The sequence below is a fragment of the Cheilinus undulatus genome, linkage group 16 (assembly GCF_018320785.1).
Source record: "Cheilinus undulatus linkage group 16, ASM1832078v1, whole genome shotgun sequence".
Classification (NCBI taxonomy): Eukaryota; Metazoa; Chordata; class Actinopteri; order Labriformes; family Labridae; genus Cheilinus; species Cheilinus undulatus.
The window spans coordinates 8,905,712-8,926,891 of record NC_054880.1 but is presented as its reverse complement, the minus strand read 5'-3'; positions in this window follow the sequence as shown (position 1 = coordinate 8,926,891).

The following is a 21,180-nucleotide window of genomic DNA, read 5'->3' as shown; positions in this document are numbered from 1 at the left end:
TGGGAGAGTGGCAAAGAGAAAGTCGCTGTTGAGGAAAACGTATTAAATCTGGACTAGAGTTCGCCTAAAAGCATGTGGGAGACTCCACGGTCAAGTGGGAGAACGTTCTTTGGTTGGATTAGACCAAAATGGAGCTTTTTGGCCACCAGACAAGACAAACACCAACATTGTGTGTCCCCACTGTGAAGCATGGTGGTGACAGCATCATGCCATGGGGATGCCTCTCAGCAGCTGGCCCTGGAAGCCTTGCAGGGTAAAATAAATGCAACAAGATTTCGGAATCGGCAAGAGAACTACAGCTTGGGAGAAGATTTATTTCCCACTGAGACAATGACCTGAAGCGTACAGCAAAAGCTAGACAGAAATGGTTCAAAGGCAGTAAGGTGAATGTTCTGGAGTGGCCGAGTCAAAGCCCAGACTTCAATCCAATCCCTGCCACCCTACCTCTGTGCAAGCTATGCAGTGCAAAGAAGAATGGAGTAAAATTGCAGTGTCCAGATGTGCAAGCCTGATTAAGATGTATCCACACAGAGCAAACAGCAGCATGCCCACAATGCTGCACAGGCAGAGTATGTGGAATTTGAGGGTGAAAAAATTAATTCAACTTAGCAAGCCCTCAAGTTAGGCATAGCCCCAGACTGTTCCAGTGAGGAGTGACTTTCCACCCATTGTACTCCTTCACATATATTACTATCATAATGTTAAGTGGATGTGGCCATAAACTGCAGGTAAAGAACAGAGATTAAAACTATAATCACAGGATCTGTTGTCACGGTTAAGTTTTTGTGGAAATGTTTTTACTGATGATAAATTGCACACACAGTTTCATGGCTGGCTGCATTCCAGGAGTTGAAATTTGAATGTTGACTGGCTTCCACAACACATTGTCAGGCAGATTTGTTGCCCAGGTTCAAATGTTTGATCTCGAGCAGATTGGTATCGCTGCTCTTGCATGCAGATTGAATGCGCAAATAGAGATTACCAAAAGAGTGACTGGTACTGATGGTGCTCGCTCTTCAAATGCATGACAGCTGCTGGATGTTTTTATATCTAAATCAGGAGCTAACCTGCTGTCTGTACTGTCACAGATTCCAGGAAACAAGCTCTGTGGTTTTGGTAGATTGCGAGCCAACAGTGAGATCAACACGTGCCGCTTCGATTCTGCATCACTTTGTAGTCGATCACAGGCAGAGCCACAGCGGTTCTGACAGCAGCTCAGGTCCCCATTTTTATCCTTTAGTTTCATTTCAAGGTGCCTGACATGAATAAAAGCCACAAAGGAAGACTGACCGCCTCACGTTTCCTCGGTTGTAGGTGGCCCTTAAAAGGAAAGAAAAGGTGTGGGCAAATATGGGCTAAACCTCGCAGCCTTTGAGGGTCTCAGCCTGGGAGCCAGCATCTTTATCCAGCACACTATGTTCAGCTTAAGTATCAAACGACAGATAAGACGTCTGGATCGAGCCAAACAGCCCTCTGGCCCTCAGACTCAGCACCATGAAACTCTGCTGCCTCAGCACTACAACGCCTCAAAATGGAGGAAGCAGGAAAACAGTGCAGCCGAGATGTTTTTAGACTTCTACTACGAGGGGCGCCAGGTCACACAAACACGTCCGAAATGTCAATCAAGACTGAGTCGAGATTGTTGGCATGGTTACAGTCGGTGTAGACGGAGCCCTTTGATGCCAGTGCACGACAAACAAGGGTGGGAAAAAAGGGGAAAATGCCTGCTCGGATTTTAAAGATGTTAGAAGTCGGATTGAGAGCTGCTGCTGTGTGAGATTGATGCTTTTAGGGGAAGAAAAAATCATGACTGTGCACTAGGGTAGTTGTTTCCTGCATTTGAGCACTTAACAGGTGAGGAAACCAAGAAAATAAAAGCCTTTCCGTCTATTATGTCACACTGACCAGAAGCTCTCGCTCTGCCATAGAAGTCCATTACAGGCTCAAACATAGGACAGTGGAAAAACACTCATACAGGCTGCAAGAGAGGAACAAGCCCAGAATGCACTACATGACTGGAAATTCAATTCAAACTGTTGAATCACACACTAGTCAGAGTACAGCGTCATCAGTGCAGGAAGTGCTTTATTTTTCATCAGGATGTGAGGAATTGTGTGCCTGTTAGTGTGTGTGTGCTGGGTGTGGAGGTGGAGGAGAAGGCTGAGGTGCACGCTCCTAGCTCTGAATCCCAATTTCCCCTGTCTGTCCTGGGGAGTGATCTCCACACACAGCCTGCTGCTTCCTCGCTGGTGCACCAGCTGCTGATGCACACAGACACTCACAGAGGAGTGATCCTGAATCTGATAGCTGCCCTAAAGCTAATAATGCTGACAGAGGGACGGGGGTAGAGCTGGTTAAAGAATCCAGTTTCAAGCTTAAGAGGGATTTTAACTTCCTGTAATTCCTATGACTGTTACTGTTGCATGCCATGTCATGCTCATTTTGTCCAAAGGTTGTGTTACGTGTGGTAAAAGGAGAAAACCCTCTCTTCCTTTACAGTACAGCATGTGCTCAGCTCCCCCCAGAAAAACAGCTCTCACTTTTATTAAGTGAGGAGCAGAGGGAGCCACACCACTGTCAGACTGAAAAGTGAGCGAACTGAAGATGATAGAAAGGCAAAATGACCTCCTATTTTTAAGGAGTCACACCTGGACGAATGCAGAACTTTAAGAATTTGCTGGCAACATAATGAGGAAGCTATAACAGCTCATTTCCACTTACATATGTGACCAATATCCATACATCTGTAAATATACAGATGATACCTTCTAGTGTCCAATGCAAGGAAGTGCACTTCTCTAAAGACTGACATAACCTGATAGAAACTACCTGTAGCCATAACGAGAGGATGGTTACCTCCGCCAAGGAGGTTATGTGATCGGCAGGGTTTGTTCATTGGTTAGTTTGTTTGTTAGTTTGTTAGCAACATAACTCAAAAACTTATGGACAGATTTTGATGAAATTTTCAGGAAATGTCAGAAATGGCATAAGGATGAACTGATTAGATTTTGGGGGTGATCCGGATCACCGTCTGGATCCAGGAATTTTTCAAAGGATTCTGTACTATTGGGAAATAGGGCTAATGGTGGTGGTCTGTGCTCTCTGAGTGCTTTTCTAGTTATGTCTGTTTTTTGCAATCCAGTAGTTTGGTATACAATTTTGGAGCATCAAAGATACAAAACAGGACTTATATTGCATGTCAAGCAATAATTATTAAGATATTTGTCGGCCAGGAATGTAGCATATTTGGAGAAATGTTATGTTTACAAGACATACAGTCATGTGCAAAAGGTTTAAAGCATGCAGGGCACGAAGGATTCATCACAGGACGCACGCAATGTGCCACAACCGGGGAATGGGGGATGCAGAGTCAAGCTCTGCCGATATGCCTGCAGATAGCAGGTGGTTTTTAGGTGCAACTACGGGCTCATGGCAACCTTATTACCTGCCTGGATGATACCCTAGCCCATGCTAACCCAACACATCCACCCCTTACTCTGCCTCAAGGGTGTGGACTTTGATGCAAGGACATCCAGATCATGACCAAGGTTGTTTCAATCCTCTTTTCCCATTGAGGTTGCCACATAAAATATTACCACATAAAACTTTTATGTGGCTTGTATGTCTCTTATGCTCCCCATATTTTTGCACACTGAATTGTCCCTACTGGGGACAAATAAAGTTCTTAACTGATTGATTGATTGAACTAAGCTAACTCATGTAGCCGTTCAGATGTTTATTTGTATGCAAATTAACCTGTTTTAGCTTAGCATGTGGTCTAACTTTTCAGTTCAATTTCTAAATTAAGAACATTCTCAAGCGGCTATTTCCCTATCTGGCTAAATGCACATTTAAATTATATTTAACTGACTAGTCTACAGAGGAAAAAATGCTCAGAAAACAGCCATCTTGGGTCTTTGTGTCTATTGGTATATGTTGTGAGGCTGGTATCTTGAGTAGAGTGTGGTTAAAGTTGGCGGCTAGCTCTTTCCTCTTTGCAGATGATTATCATGCTTAATGTGGTTACTTGTCACTTTGGATGAGTAGTTATGTAAGGAAACCCTTGACAGCCTACATGCAAATTTATTTCCTTTTTCTAGATCAAAATACTGTCGTTGGGACCAGATGGCCTGTCGGTAAGGTCGTGCCCTATGTATGTTGGCAGCATGGGTTCAAGTCCGGCCAGCGGCTCCTGTCCCTCATGTCTCTCCCTAACTCTCTCATCCTTGTTTCCAACACCATCTACTTTTCTACGTTCCAAATAAAGGCAAAACAAAAACAAAAATACATCTTAAAAACAGAATACTGCTGTATCACACCGTTCTGTTCTAAGAAGATGCTAAATGCTAAATGCTTAGCTTCTTATGTTTGAAGGCATAGCGGCTACTAGTGGCAGTAGGCTTCATCACAGATCCAAAAGAGAATTTCACTGGGATTTCAAGGCTGTATTTCTAAAAAATGATAGATGATAAGTTTAACCGTGGTATCTTGTGCTAGCAAATTTGATATCCATACTAAACCATTCAGCCGGCTAACTGCGTATCCCTGATATGTTTCAGACTTCTGAGACAATCTGACAGCACCTCAAATCAAGCGATAAATCTTGCTATAGTTCAAACTTATATGACTGGGTGTAGCCTGTTAGCCAGTTTCAGCTAATCTGCTAAGCTAGCACACTGCCATACAGACTCTCCGAAATCCACTGCAAAAGTGACACCTTTAAATGGATTTTAAGCTCTCTGGGTGAAAATCTTATGGAGGGGAGAAGTTTTACAGTCACCTTGAATGTTACAGAGATTCCCATAGGAATCAATTGACTTGCCTCCATAATCATACATAAGCAGAACAGCGGGGTAAAGGAACTCAAAACATTTAAAAAGCTGCTGGAACCACAACAATGTCAACTTCTGAATAGGGATTTGCAATATTCTCTGTATCAACAGATTTTTATAAGACAGTCCAGCTACAGACCTCCACTCTTGCAAGCTCCACTCTGAGATCCCCTCCACCGTCAGAAGGAAGTGATGTCAGGATATGAATATTTGCCTAGCTTTAGGTTAGGTTTAGCATTTTCATTTCAACTGGTTAGATTTAGGGGTAACTCATTGGGGTAGGTGTATATTTTAATTAAGATGCGCATGATGTATGTCACTTCCGTCTGATGATAGAGGAGGAGGAGCTGGAGGTGGAGGAGCCTATCAGACGGCTGAGAGGATTCACTTCCATCCTACGATAGAGGTGGCTTGCGCTTCACGTTGGAGGAGCCGTTAAGCCAAATGAGAGTGGAGGTCTGCAGCTGGACCTCTCTCGATTTTTATGCATTCATGCAAATATACAAGTGCATCATCAGGTAGAGGTGGCCAAGAAGGCCAATTATGAGCCCTAAACATCTTCATTGAAACAGACTGCCTCCTCCCCAGCTCCTCTCTCATCTCCACTTGGCTCAGCCTCTCTTTGCTCAGGAGGCATTTGGTGTTCTTTACAATGAAAAATATGTGGAAATATCAGGACCTTGGAATTCACTGTTGTGCATCCCTACTTTACAGACACTCAACAATGCAACTGTTGATCCAACAAGCTCCTGAAGAAACAACAGAGGCTGTCACATTCACGCCAGCAAATGCTAGCTCCATATTAGCACTTTGGGGGGGGTCCAAGAAACTGCACAACGCTTCATATCCCAAACTGAGATTGGCAATGATTGTGGAAAAAATTAAAAGATTGCATATGACTTTTATCTCCATTTAAGAATGTTTTCCCAGTATTTTACTCAGGCCTGGTTGTAATGTGCCACAGCCTCCTGATGGTGGTGGCGGTGCATCTGAACCCTCGTTGCTCACCATAGTTAAGTGAGTAATGCCCCGTGACACAACTGAAGTGTTACAACCTACTCAGCTGAGCATTAATGGCAGCTGTCATTATGTGCTGGCATCGGGCTGACTGGAAGATTTTCTTTAAATCATTGCTGGTGATTTTTGGAGTGTAATTTTCCTTGGATGGCACATCCCTACTTCCCAAGTGTTGTTGATGTAGCCTTCTGCCCATATCAGCAGGCTGCATCATCACAGCTTAAAAAGCATAGTTGGATTTCATTTATTAGAATAAAAAGATCACTCATTTTCATGTATTTCCTGTTCTTCAAAGTCTCCACAGTATGAAAGTGTCCAGAGTGTTTAAGTTCAATAAATGCGTGTGATGCAGACGCTGTGACATCAGTGAGTAGTCGTGCTTAATGGTCGTGATCTCATTATTAATCAGAATAAAAGTAATTATGATTTATACCATGATTAAGCAGCCCTAGAGGAAGGTTTAGGGAGGTTGGGTTGGAGATGTGAGCCCCTCGGTGCGGTCAGCAGCCCCCTGGAGAGGGCATAGCGCACATATGCGCAACAACCGGTTGCAGAATGCAAATGCCTGAACGGAGAGATGACAGGCTCGAGGACGCATGTATGCGGCTTTTTCAGCTATTTCCCACCTGAACTCGCTGCCTCTAAGTTCTCCGCTGACTTGACGCGCGAGTGAAAGAGAGTAAGAGGAGTGATAGAAGGATTGCGCACCGGTCCGTGCATCATGTGTGTGCGCGTCTGGGTGAAAAGAAGCCATACACAGCCATACAGACGCGCACGCGCATCAATGACAGAGGGGTCAAAGCCTCGCACACCGGCCGGTATGTCCTATCCGTCACACGAGGCGCGTGCCAGGCAGAGCAGCCCGGGCTGAACATACATGCACATGAAGAAGCCCTGGAGAAATGCAGCAGCGCCAAACATCCTGCAGCCGGGATGTGAAGGGCAAATCCAGAGACAGTTAGTCTGAGACACGCCGCAACATTTTCACCTTCAGCGTAAAAAGACAGGAGGAGACACAGGACACCGAAAAAAGACATGAAAAGCTTTTTACTCACTGTTTTCAGGAGCCCGACACTCTTCTTCTTCTGCTGCTCTTTTTGCTCTCCGCGTCTTCTCTCCGTGCACCACAATCCATCCGTCCATCCCTCCGCTGGACATTTCCTGCGGCATAGAGCCTGATCGATTCTACTGTTGCGGGATAATGTCCTCGGGATGGAACGCAAACATATCACCCTCCCCACCTCCGGCAGAAAGCAGAGAATCACGCGCGCACTCAGTTTGGATCTTTTCCTCCACGCGGCGAGGCTACATGTTGCTGACTGCTACCTCTCTTTCCCTCTCACTCACTCACTCACTCTCTGCTCTCCCGTTATTTTGTTAAAATTCAGTATGTACGCTCTGTCACCTAGCAACGTGTCTCTACCTCCCTCTCTCTCCTCCTGCCTCCACCCCCCCTCCCCTCCATCCCTCTCTCTCCTCATCACTTCCTCGCGACACGTGTTGAATGCTAAACTAAGTTGTGGGATGATTTTTCCTGCGTTTTTCCAAACATTTCTTTCTCTTTTCCACTTCGTCTTCATATGTTCCTCCATCACTCTCTTCAGCCGTCTCCAAGGACCCTTCCACCTTTCCTTCTCCCCTTCCTTGTCACCTCATCCTTCTTCCTTTCCTTCATCCCTCCCATATCTCTTCCTCTCCTCCGTCTCTCCCTGCTGGTCTATTTTCTCTCCTCCCCCCTTTTTCATCTCTCTCGTCTTCTCTGTCAGCCCTCTCATGTTTTTGACAGCTCATGTCAACATTTTTGCTCCCAGAAGCTTCCAGTGAAGGAAATGAGTCAAGCAGAAGTGATAACATTTTTATATCTGTGTAAGAGAAAGCCTAAAGTGATGCCATATGCACCTCATGCTTATGTAATGTACATTTAGTGAGTGCAAGGATGGATTAACGGGCTTATTGTTCAGATTATTTTAAATACATGTTGGCAAGAGGCAGTATGGAGGAATGCTGTGGAACTAATCATGTACCTTAACTGTGCTCATGCATTAAAGGGATATTTCAATTTTTTAAGGCAGTGGTTCTCAACTTTTTCAGCCCATGACCCCCAAAATAAAGGTGGCAGAAACAGGGACCCCCACTGGACCTGGAGCTGGTTCAACACAGCCATGCACATTTTAAAGTAGTCATGTGTAGACAAGGCTGCTCATAAGTGGAGGGTAAAGGGGAGAGCTTTCTGGGAGTTCAGCAAAATCATGGTCAATATGTGATAACCATATTTTGTATATAACCTGAATAATAACCAATCTCATCAAAGACACAGATGTCTTTTCTATTCATTTGCACTGTAGCAAATAGCCGTCTTATAATCGTGAACCCTGTTCCATAAAAATGGGACTTTAAAAGTAGCAGAAATGGGTTAGAAGTGCCAAAAAATAAGTAATAAGAGGCAAAAAGGGGTTAAAGTGGTAGAAACGGGCATAAAAAGTGGTAAAAGGGGATTATAAAGTGGCTGAAATGGGTTTAAATTGGCAAAAATGGGTGGAAAATTCTGTGAAATGGGATAAAAAAGTGGTTCAAACAGGCAAAATTGGGTTAAACTGTCAAAAATCGGCATAACAAATCGTGAAATGTGATTAAAACGGGGGAAAAAAGTGGTGAAAAGGGGTCAACAGAGGCAACAATAGGTGGAAAGTGGCAAGACTCTGTTTAGATGTGCCAAAAACGGGCAAAAAAGTGTGAGAAAGCATATTCTGCTTATCTATTCAGTTATTTTTTTGAGTCTCTTCTCAGTTACTTCCTGTAAATTAGACTATACAGCTCCTCACGGTTAACAACTTAAGTTTTATGAAGCCTCTTTGTCTCTTAACACTGAACATGATGCCTGCTACCTTCAGTGAAAGTCAATGACAAGCTCACTTCAATTACTGTCTTCAATAAACAGTTTTGACAACTAGAAATGTTTAACGTCAAGTATTTGGGAGGAGAACATGCTGAAATAGACAACAGTTATCCTTCTTGTTGGAAATGTCTCAGTTAAAACTGTCTTCTGGATCTTCAATCTCTGAATTTGAATTTGAATACAATATAACTGCTTCTTTCCTTTAAAAGATAAAACCTTAAAAGAAATATAAAGTAGTGCCTCGATCCTAGGTCTCCAGAGGTATAAAAAAAAGTGAACTCTGTATGAAGGTAACAGTTCTTGGCAAAAGAAATGCATGCATGCATGAAATCACAGAAATCATGACACACCATGCTGTTCGCATCATTTTTTCACTCTTTAGCCTGTTTTACTTTCTGGACTTCTCTGTTCTTGTTCACGCTGACCACCTATTGCAAGACTGTATTTTTAAGGCAAATGGAAGAAAGTCATCATTATGGGAACCAATAAGATTAAATGTAAATGATGTCAATGGATTGAACCAATCAGAACCGGTTCTCAGCTGGTTCCGGTTCTCCATTCCCATCCCTAGAGAAATGATAAATACTCACTGTCAGCCACAGTTATGGGAAAAGTTTTTTTTAGAGATCTGTATCATTTGACTTAGCTTTAAAAGAATCTGTTCATTCAGCTACCAAACAGCTCTTCATTTAGTTTGACCCATAGCTGCTGTTTGTCTCCCATGGTTCGCATTAAAGAGTTGCCTCTTAAAACCATTTCATCTGCAGACGACACATCATTACTGGCAGCAGGATGGATGCAGATATTTCCTACTGGTTTGGTTATTCTGTATGTGGAAGGGACATCAGACAGACCTTCCTGCTGTGCTCATGGTGTTTTTAGACACTGTTCCAAAGTTTATGCAGGGAAAAATACCCTGACGTTTGGGAATCTGCTTGTAACTCTACTCTCACTGTGCCACAGTGCGCAGTCATACAAGTGAAACATCAGACATGCTAGAAGTTAATCCATGTCAAGACTAGCTAATTAAGCCGAGGTCGGCCATTGTGTCCCATTAACTACATACTGCAAACAAGTTGCACATCTCAAAAATTAGGAAATCAGGTCAGTCTATGCTTGAAAGCACACAAGATATACCTGTCCATAGATTAAAGACCAGTTGCACCAGGTGCTGACTGTAGCTTCTCTAATTATCAGCCAATAGAAGAGTAAAGAGACAGTCATAAACTTTCTTGAAACACAAGCTCTCCTGGTTGAGATTGTTTTTTCCAATTTATTTCCGTAAAGGGGATGAAGGTCTGCAGAACACTGGTGTTCAGTAAGGCAGGGAACTCTGGATGGGGAGTGATGCAGGCTGTGTACTCCAGGACATAAAAGTATCGCCTCGTATTCACAGTAAATAGCGTCTTATTGTCACTTTGATTAAAATCGTTCATTTTTAGTTGAGTTTCAGTTTAGTTTTTCTTTTTGTTGTATCAGTAGAATCCTGCAGACTCAACCATCTAACCAGGAGACGGCACTTTGCTGAGGTGGAAGAATACATAAATGAAGGTTGAGTCACAAAATAGTGCCAAGCACAGAGGCTTTCTGGGTAAAAAATAAAACGCTTAAAAAGTTATGAATACAGCATGCATTTGAACCAACACTGTTATTCGGCCCATTTTTTTCCATAAACCTGCTAAACTGTGCAGACAAACTGGTCCCATCTGTAGCGCTGTAGTCTCAGTTCCTTGCCGATGCCTCCAGTCCAGTCTTCTTAAAGGGACAACACACAATGAAATCTCTTTAGGCTAATGACACTACTACTGTCAAGTACCTTATACAATCCAACTTAAAAAATAACACAAACTCATTGAAGGAGTGCAACACAAAGCATGTCAGTAACAACGAGAGGCTTTCAACATATGGATGGATCAACCAGCTTATCCAACATTAGAAACAGCAACAAGAACACATAGAGTGCAGATCTTACTTGCATTTGAAGGGATTTCTGGAGTACACTCCTCTACAAAATATTGTTTGAGCTGCAGTGCAAACAGTCAAGGATGTCCTCTTTTCAAGAATAAAAAGTGTCTTTTAAAAAGAGCACATACAGGAAGTTGCTCTCCGCTTTAATAGACACTACAAACATATTAAGCTGTTGTTCTGGGGAAAGGATGTACAATTTATGAATAACATTTTCCAGACCCAAAGTTAGGTTTTACCCCAAAGAGCTGAGTGAGTCATCCAAACCTTCTTTCAAATGTTTCAATATTAGACAATAGTAACCAGAGTAAACACAGAATAGGAAAAAAGCCAAACCTTTCTGGCCCTAGAAGAGCTCAGAAAGCTGCACATGTGTTCATGCCACGATCTGGCGAGAAACAAAGTCATTGACATCTATCAGTCTTGAAAGGGGTTACAAAGCTTTTTCTAAGGCTTTGGGACTCCAGTGAACCATGTTGAGAGCCATTATCCACAAATGTGGAAAACTTGGAACACTGGTGAACCTTCCCAGGAGTGGCAGCCAACCAAAATGAGTCCAAGAGTCATTGACATCCCTCAGTCTGGAAAGGGGCTCAGAGCCTTTTCTAAGGCTTTGTGACTCCAATGAACCATGGTGAGAGCCATTATCCACAAATGCCAATATCTTGGATCAGTGGTGAACCTTCCCAAGAGTGGCAGCCAACCACAATGTTTCAAGAATCATTGACATCCCTCATTCTGAAAAGGGTTCACTTTAGGACTTCTGTGAACCATGGTGAGAGCCATTATCCACAAATGTGGAAAACTTGGAACAAGGTTCAACCTTTCCAGGAGTGGCAGCCAACCAAAATGAGTCCAAGAGTCATTGACATCTATCAGTCTGGAAAGGGGCTCAGAGCATTTTCTAAGGCTTTCTGACTCTGAGCCACGGTGAAAACCATTATCCACAAATGCAGAAAACATGGATCAGTGGCGAACCTTCCCAGGAGTGACCAAAAAGACTCATAGAGCGCACTGACAATGACTCCAGGAGATCACAAAAGTACCCTGAACCACATTTAAAGACCTGCAGGCCTTACTTGACTCAATTAAGGTTCATGATTCAACAATAAGAAAAAGACTGGGCAAAAATGGCATCCATGGGAAAGTTCCAAGGACAACACCATTGTTCGTCTCACGTTTCACTAAAAAAATCTTGATGATCCCAAAGACTTTTGGGAAAATATTATGTGGACTTAAGACAAAAGTTGAACTGTGGAAGATGTGGAGTCAAACTACCTGAGGGTTTCAGTGAAAGATCATACCAACAGTCAAACGTGGCGGTGGGAGTGAGATGGTCCAGGGCTGCTTTGCTGCTTCAGGACCTGAATTAAAACAATTCTGCAAAGAGGAGTGGGCCAAAATTCCTCCACAGCAATGTGAAAGACTCATTGTCAGTTATCAAAAACACTTACTTGCAGTTGTTGCCACCAAGGATGGAACAACCAGTTTTTAGATTTAAGGGGTGATGGCTTTTTCACATAGAGCCTGGTAGGTTTGGATGGCTTTAGTGGTAAGAGTTTTCAGTCTGTTTTTTCATTATGCTCTAGACATACAACAGAACACTGACAACAGCTAGCAAAGAGGCAGAGGAATGGTACTGCCTTGCAGTTTTGAGGCTTAAAAAGAAGTTAGAAGTCATTTCTTTGAGTTTACCTCTGTAAGCTGTTATTTTCAACTTCACTGTGGTAAAAGTTCACCAATATTTATGCATTCCATTTCAATGAAGAGTTTGAATCAGCGTTTATCGCCTGTAAAGATGATTAACGAACCTCTGAGAGGAGAAAAAAGCATTCACTCCTCTTACTGTTGCTCAGATTTTGCAGCGTCTCTTCATATTTGTGATAACAGCAGAAGTTTTCATTCTCTCGTCGTCTCTCTCTCCTGCCTGGAGGGGGATGGATGATAATTACCTCTGGGTTTTTTTTTTATACAACCAAGTCTGACAACTTTTTTTTCCTTTTCTTGTCTCCCATTCACATTTTTTCCACTCACTGAAGATGAAAGAGTTTAAATGATACAAAACCAGAAAAGTCTTTAGCCAATCAGCTGCATCTCAAATCATTTGTGTCTCTTCAAATTAGTACCTTCCTCTGTTGTCACAGCGACTCTCCAGCATGCATGATTACCACACGACGCTGTCATCAAAAGCATTTGCATAAAAACACATTTTTGTTATCACTTACACCATCATCAAGAGCTTGAAAGCTATTATTTTTTTAGGATTTATGTAATCATCAGTTTATTTTGAGTGTTTTCCAGGCTCTGTGAAGAGACAGACAGCGGGCATTTCAGCACTTACATGTGAGAAACATTCTGTTTTTATCTGACTCAGCTCTCCTTGTCTTGTTCAGGACAGGAGAGTGTATGAAATGATGTGTGAGTTTTGCTTTTATCTTCCACCAGTCGATCCTTGTTAATGGACAGGGAGACAGAAAGAGATGTTCTCAATGTTGCAGGTGTCTTCCTGTTTCCTCTCATACTCCTCTAAATACTCCTTCCTTCCCTGACTGCTGTGCTACATGTTGTCTTGTCTTGTTTTCTCTGCAAAAATTTAGAAAATGAAGGAAACCCGCTGGCAGTCAGCCTGCTCGGAGACATTTAAAAATAGGTCCTAATTATCAGAGGGAAGGCTCGGACAAACGGAAAGACAGCCGGCCATCTTGCTCATTGTTTGAGCTGCTGGTGTAAATTGGATGCCGGGAATCGACTTGTGTGCTTTGAGTAGTCGACCGGCAAGAGGAGGGCAGAGCTCTGCATGCAAACACTGCAGATTAACACAACTCACACTCACACATGCAAACACACAGGTGTCTACTTCTACTCACCCTCAGTGTTCTCTCTCATGTATTTACCACCTTTTATTCAAACTGTTCTCTGCCAGAGTTGTCCATCCATCCATTTTCTACAGTGGCTTGCAAATGTATACATACCCCTTGAACTTTTCCACATTTCTTACTGTTACCACTACAAATGTAAATATTTTTATTGGGATTTTGCATGATAGACAAACACAAAGTGGCACATAAATGTGAAGTGGAAGGAAAATTATACATGGCTTTCAAATTGTTGCAAATGAAAATCTGAAAAGTGTGGTGTGGATAAGTATTCAGCCCTCTGGAGTCTGATACCCATGAATAAAATCTAGTACAACCAACTGCCTGCAGAAGTCATCTAATTAGTAAAGGGAGTCCACCTGTGTGTAATCTAATCCCAGTATAAATACAGCTGTTCTGTAAAGGCCTCAGACATATGTTAGAGAACATTAGTGAACCAACAGCACCATGAAGACCAAGGAACACACCAGACAGGTCAGGGATAAAGAGAAGTTTAAAGCAGGGTTAGGTTACAAAAAAGTATCCCAAGCTTTGAACATCTCACGAAGCGCTGTTCAGTCATGGCAAGGAGAGCGTTGATCAGAGAAGCAACAAAGAGGCCCGTGGAAGTCTGGAGGAGCCGCAGAGATCCACAGCTCAGGTGGGAGAGCCTGTCCACAGGACAACTATTAGTCATGCACTTCACAAATCTGGCCTTTATGAAGGGTAGCAAGAAGAAAAAAGCCAAAAGGAGTCTCATTTGAGGTTCACAAAAAGTCATGTGAGGCACACGCAAACATGTGAAGAAGGTGCTTAGGTTAGACAAGACCAAAATACAGGGCAATCTTAGATGAAAACCTGTCAGAATCTGCAAAAGACTTGAGACTGGGGCAGAGGTTCACCTTCCAGCAGGACAACAACTTTAAACATACAGTCAGAGCTGCAATGGAATGATTTAGATTGAAGATTCATGTGTTAAGGTCTTAACACACTGGGTCTGGTATTTTCTGATGTGTTTTTGTTGGATCCATAATCCAAAAAAACATCACGCACTCAGATGTTGCACACTGGGTCTGATGCGTTTTTATATGCTTTCAATGCAAAAATTCTTTGTATGTGGGGAACTGTTTCATACTGGGAGCCTGTAAAACTCCTTTAAAATTCCACTGGATCCATCATGGCAGAGAGCTTCATACAGCACACGCTCATGCGTCATAGCGCTGATCCAAGTCGGAGAGATGGAGAGAAGAGTTTTTAATTCTGTCTCTGTTATGACCTGTGAGTAGGTTACAAACTTCTGCCCTTATCTGTTATATTTCCATATCTGATTTCCACATAATACACTGGCAAACTACAGTGTTTGCAGTGAGGTTTCGGTGTGAGAGAGAGGGAGAGAGAGGGAGTAGTTGGACGGGGGTGAGCAAGCAAAAGAGAATAAAGCAACAGGCGCTGATCTGAATAATCAACCACCCATCTATCTGCTATATTTCCATGGCTGATATCCACTTAATAAATGGGCAAACTTTGGTGTTTAAAGTGAGAGAAGGAGAGAGAGAGAGGAGGAGGGGTTGGGCAGGAGTGAGCAAGCGAGGAGGAAGCAGTGGGCACTGATTTGAATCATCAATCACCCATTTAAATGACTTGGACTGATGTGAAATTTTGCAAAATTGAACCTGTTCCAAAAAAAAAAAACAAAAAAAAAAAATATAACAAACTAAAATTTTGGTGTCAGTGTACAAACATGATTATAACAACATGAGCTTGATTTTCTTTTCAAACGTGTGAAAAATTTAGATGAAATACATGGACCCAGTGTGCAAAGGTCTTGAGAATGGCCCAGTCAAAGTCCTGACTTAAATCCCAGTGAGCATCTGTGAAAATTGCTGTTCACAGACAGACTCTCCATCAAATCATACTGAGCATGAGCTATTCTGCAAAGACGAATGGGCAAAAATTTCATATTGAGGATGTTGGAGGGAGATGCACGAGTTGACTGATAACTTTTCACTTTGTGACTCAGGATTTGGTTGCTCTTTGGCCATAATTCCTTTGTTTCTTATGTCTGTGTCTTTGTTAATTGTTTTCTCTCTTGACCAGGACACTCTTGTAAATAAGATTCTTAATTTCATTGAGGCTTTCTTGGTAAAATATATTTGAATAAATGTGAGGAATTTTTAAATTAATGATGAAAATAAAATATTTTTCCCGACAGCAAAGACCGCTCTTAGCACATGGGTATGTGACGACAAACCGGTCCCAAATCAGAATGAAGTCAGTTATTCTGATCTTGTTTCCATTTAAAACAAGATTTAAGTTTTTCCCTCGATGTGTTTATGTGTGGAACTGTTACGTGTGTTTGCCTGTTTTCTGCATGATCATCCAGCTGTCATGAGCTTCATCAAGGACCTTAGCATCGCTGTAGCTGCAGGAAACAAGAGAATGAATTCATCTGCACCTAAACTTTCCATCTCATAAAAAGAACGCCATAGTTTTTTTTAAGTTGTATTTTGGAGCAGAGCTGAACCACAAGACAAACTAAATGCCGGAGACAAAATCAACCTTATCCAGAAAACTTAGGTCCTCATTTGTGTCTGCAGGTTCTGGTAATATGTGTCAGCTGCCTTTTCCACCACTGCTGCTGCAGTGTGAGTCAACAGGCGAGCACCTCTTTGAGAATAGCCTCCCCCCTTTGACCTGCTGGATGTTTTGCTGATAATTTTGTGTGTGCCGTAGATGGTGATGTATGTCTGGTTGTTGGCGGATGGAGAAGTCTTGAAAATGCAGCTCTGGCAAACTGCACAAAGATGGAAGTCATGCTTTTATGGACGCTCGTAACAGGATCCATTAGGAGGATGTGTCAGTGGACAGAGATGGAGCATTTCAATGGGCTAATATTCTCCGATGATGTCAGTGAATTTCTTCTTCTTTTGTATTTGACAGCAGAAAGTGCAGTTATAATGAGCGTTAAAAGCTGCTAAAGTGAAACAGATCTTCCTGTCACACTTTTGATTTTCAGGAGATTTATTGTTGAATATATTATAGTTCCCAGACATACATGTGAAAAAGAAGAAGAGATACCGCACATCAGGCCACATGCATGCTGTAGTCTTTGATTCTCTGGTCCAGTTTCCTCTTTTTCCCTCATATCAAGTCTTTTGTTTGTCTGTCTGTTTTCACATGTACTTTCACAGCCTCAATTTCAAAAAAGTTGTGACGTAATGTAAAATGTAAATAAAAGCAGAATGTTAGGATTTTCAAATCTCCTAAACCCAAATTTATTCAGAACAGAACAAAAACAACACATCAGACTCTAACACCAAAACCTCATTTGAATTTGATGGCAGCAACACATCTCAAAAAAAGAAGGGACAGGGCCATGTGTACAGTTATATCACAACCACCTTTTTCTTTTAACAGTCAATAAACGTTTGGAAAGCAAGAGACCAGTTGCAGTACTGGGTCTTCTTTGCTGGATTTTTTTATTTCATGATGTGCTAAATGTTTTCTATTGGTGAAAGGTCTGGACAGTAGGAAGATCAGTTCAGCACCTGGACTCTTCTATTGTGAAGCCATGATGTTGTGATGGATTTGGTATGTGGTTTAGCATTGTTTTGCTGAAATTGTAGTGGTGTTGTCAATGCTTTTCAGCATTGATTGTGTCTTTCTAGATCTGTAAGCTGCCTATGCCATAGGCACTAATGCAACCCCACATCTGAGATTCAGGCTTTTGAACTGTGTGCTAAAAACAAGCTGGATGGTCCCTCTCCTCTTTAGACTGCAGAACACAGGATTTGTGGTTGCAAAAATAGTTCTAATTGTGATTAATCTGACTATAGAACAGTTTTCCATTTTGCCCCAGTCCATTCTGGACATGACAGAGCCCATCAGGCTACATGATATGCTGGATGGAGATTCGATGTGATAATATCAATCAATAAAACTTTATTTCTATAGCATATTTTTGATACAATGCAATATAGCACAAAGTGCTTTACAAACAGACAAATAAATAAAAGGAAATAAAAGGAAATATGACCCTACCCCATCCAACCCTCTAACCCCCCACCAGCCCACAACCCCACTATCCATATACAATGTTGGCAAAAAAAAAAAAAAAATCAGGTTGTCAGGTTGCTCCTATCTTTGCCCCTCTGAGCATGTCACCATTAGAAACAAGTCTTTACAGCAACATAAGAAGATGCAGTGAAGAGTTAACATCCAGGCTTCACAAGAGTATAACAAGACCTGAGGTACCAAGGCCAGAAAGGCTCAGTCTTTCAGATTTACCTCGGTCCATTTTAAATGAGCTTTGGCTCGGAGAAGATGGCAGCATTTCTGGACTGTTCCCGTATATGGCTTCTTCTTTGCATGATACAGCTTTAGCTTGCATTTGTTGATGACATGTGTTGACAGAAAATAATTTCTGGGAGTGTTCCTGAGCCTATGCAGTGAGTTCCAGCACAGAACCATGCCTGCTTTTTAATGCAAGACAGAATGGAAAAGGAAAGTGATGTTATGGTAGACTCGTGGAATAATTCCAGATCATGTCAGTTCATGGGGTTATCTTTAATGGGTGCCATTACCAATTGTGTCTATCCATTTTGGAAGATGGCATCCCAGACCAGATCCACATGCAGTCTGAGTTACCAGATATCAGTACACATGCAGGTATCTTCACACAAAGAATTTAAAATTTCCACTAGGTGCTCCAATGTCCAAATTGGATATAAATCTCTGATAATGCATTGTATAAACAGGGTATATAGCAGCACATGCTATGGTAGAAGAGGGATTACTTCATGCAGAGATGATTTACAACCCATGAAGAAGAACAAAATGCCCTCCTTTAGAGACATAAAGGTAACATCAGGGTTACAACATGGATGTCAGCATGGCCTCTGACTGGGGTGGAGCACGTTGTTAACTTATGCTGAACACCTAAGCGGCTCAGGACTGTGTTATGTTTGGGATAATATTAGAGAAAGGCAGTTAACCTGTTGACTGCCCAGTCAGATCTCTAGATCACTCAGCTCTGTGAGCTGTTCTTTGGAGACTACTTTTGATATAAAATTAGGCAAACTTGGTATTATCAGCGAAATTTCCATACGACTTCACACTGCCAAAGCTGCAGCTGAACTACATCTGAGACATTCATGCATTTCTCATGTAAGTACAATGTTAACTTAAGAAAGAGGTCAAGCATATCATAAACTAAGTGGTATGATAAGTCATAATTCATGCATTCACGTTCTATTTTTGTTTCTCTCAGTTCTTCCTGTGTTTGCCGCTGCCCTTATTTTAGTTTTTGGGTGATGTTTTTAACTTTGGCTGACCATTTGTCCTGGTTTGTCCTGGAATATTTATGTCCCGAGTACCAACAAATATCTTGAAAACTCTAAATGTCCCAGTTTCAAATACTCGTCCCAGTTTTAACCAATAGAAACACCAAAACAATGCACCATGCCTGCAACACTGATTTTTCTTCATGTTCATCAATGATGCTGCCAAGCCTGCTGCTCTTTCAGCCAATGGAAAAGCATCACTAATGCTTTTAAACGTAAACACAGCCTGAGTCACACACGAGCAAAAAGAAAATGTGATCCAGGTCATTTTTTTCTACAGTGAATGCAGCTTCTGTGTTTCAGAGTGGCTCTTCATCCAGCAGCCTTTGCCTCTGGTTTGTAGAGATCATCACCATTTATTGTTCACCAATCATGGTGATTTACATACAAGAGGAATCAGCTGATTGGCCATTCAACAGCTGATAATTAATAATCAAACTGAAAGCAGCATATCTATAAATATCACCTCTTCTCATTCTTTCAGCCTTTCTGCAGCACTTCTGTTCTATCTCATTCTACATGAGCTCATCTGCAGGAGCTGAAACATATCAAAAGACTATCAAGGGTTTAGATGCATGAGTGTTCTCTGTGTCTAATGAATAAAAGCATCGCATTACCATAAGATAATCCTACACCAGCACATTTATCATCTTAAAAATTTGGACAGCAAAGTGAAAGTGGAGACAAACTAAAAGGGAAATAAATTACTTTGGGGCTCAGCCACAGAAAGCATGAATGCTTTGTTGGGCTTTTTTCTTTCATTTAGTCCATAAGGAGGATTACAGAGAAAAAATTAAAACAGCAGCTGTATTTTTCCTCTCTTAAATCATCTCTCTGAACACTGAAATATTCCTGATGCATGTGGCAAAGAAGCACTTCAGAGCGGATGATTTTCTTTGATTTAGTTTCTCTTAATTTGTTAATAAATTCAGTTTTTGCTGTTTTATGAATTCTGAGTTTTGTGAACTTTGTATGACACTTCTGTGGATGTCTTGATTTGAACTTTGTGATAACTTTACCGCTGCAGACTGCTGCTTCAGTTAAAAATATCAACATCAATGCACAACATTATCAAGTCGGTCCCTAGAAATCTGATGCAACAAACATGCATTTAAAACATAAACAAACAACTGACAGTTAGCATTGATAGCATTGTTGGTTTTCAGTTGGTTGTGCCTTATCTACAACCTTTGGCTACAGAGAACCACGGCTTACCAAGGCCATGCCAAACAGGCGGCCCATGGAGGTCATGTAAATCATAATGTATTGTAAATTTAAGCTGTGACAAACACATTTGACATTTAACCAGAATGATCCTCACTCGTATAAAAGCAACAGACATGACTTTTATCTATGTATGCTCTAATACAGTATAGCTGTTTCAAAATGTAAAGCCATCTTCTTAAATAGAATTACCTTTTTGTTTGTAATGTTAACAATGTGGATGAGCACAGGAGAGTAATATCAGATTTCACAGCAAAGCCAGGTTGTGCACAAAGGTCAGGATGCCAGAGATTAAAGTAGAAGGTATTATAATAACATAAGGGAAAAATAATAAAAAGGCAAAAATTGCAAAAAATAAATACATAAAGGTGTTGAAGGGAGAAAAAAATGACAGAAATAAGTTGTGAAATATGTTGAAAGAGTGGCACTAAAGGGTTAAGGGTGCCAAAAATTGGTGAAATGTGGTGAGAAATTTGCAGTGAATGATGAAAAGCAGTTAAAAAGTGGCAAGAATGGTTTGCAATAATTGTCAAAAAGTGGTTAAAGAATAGTAAAGAACTTGTGTTAAGTGGCAAAAGTAAGTCAAAAGAGTTAAAAAAAAAAAAAGTGATAAAGCAGCAAATATGGGTTAGGAAAGGGGGGTGGAAAAAATCAGTTGGTAATAATTTTGCAAAGCAAATTTAAAAAGTGATATGAATTGGGTTTGAAGTGACAAGAAATTGCTATGATTGGAAAAAATGGGTGGAAAAAAATGATGAAAAGTGGGAAAACAGGTTTGGAAGTAGCAAAAATTGGCTGCAATAAGTGGTGAAAAGTGGCAAAAAGAGTGACAAAAACGGTTTAAAGTAGATTAAAGCAGGCAACGTAAAAGGAATAAAGCAGCAGATACCTGTTATAAAATAGAATGAGTGGGAAACTTGGTGGTAAAAATGGTGACGAGTACTTAAATGTGGCAAAAAATGGGTTAAAGGGTGCAACAAACTGACCATTAAGTGGGAAAAAAATTGTGGTAAAAAGTGGCAAAATTGGATTAAAATGCAAAAAGGTTT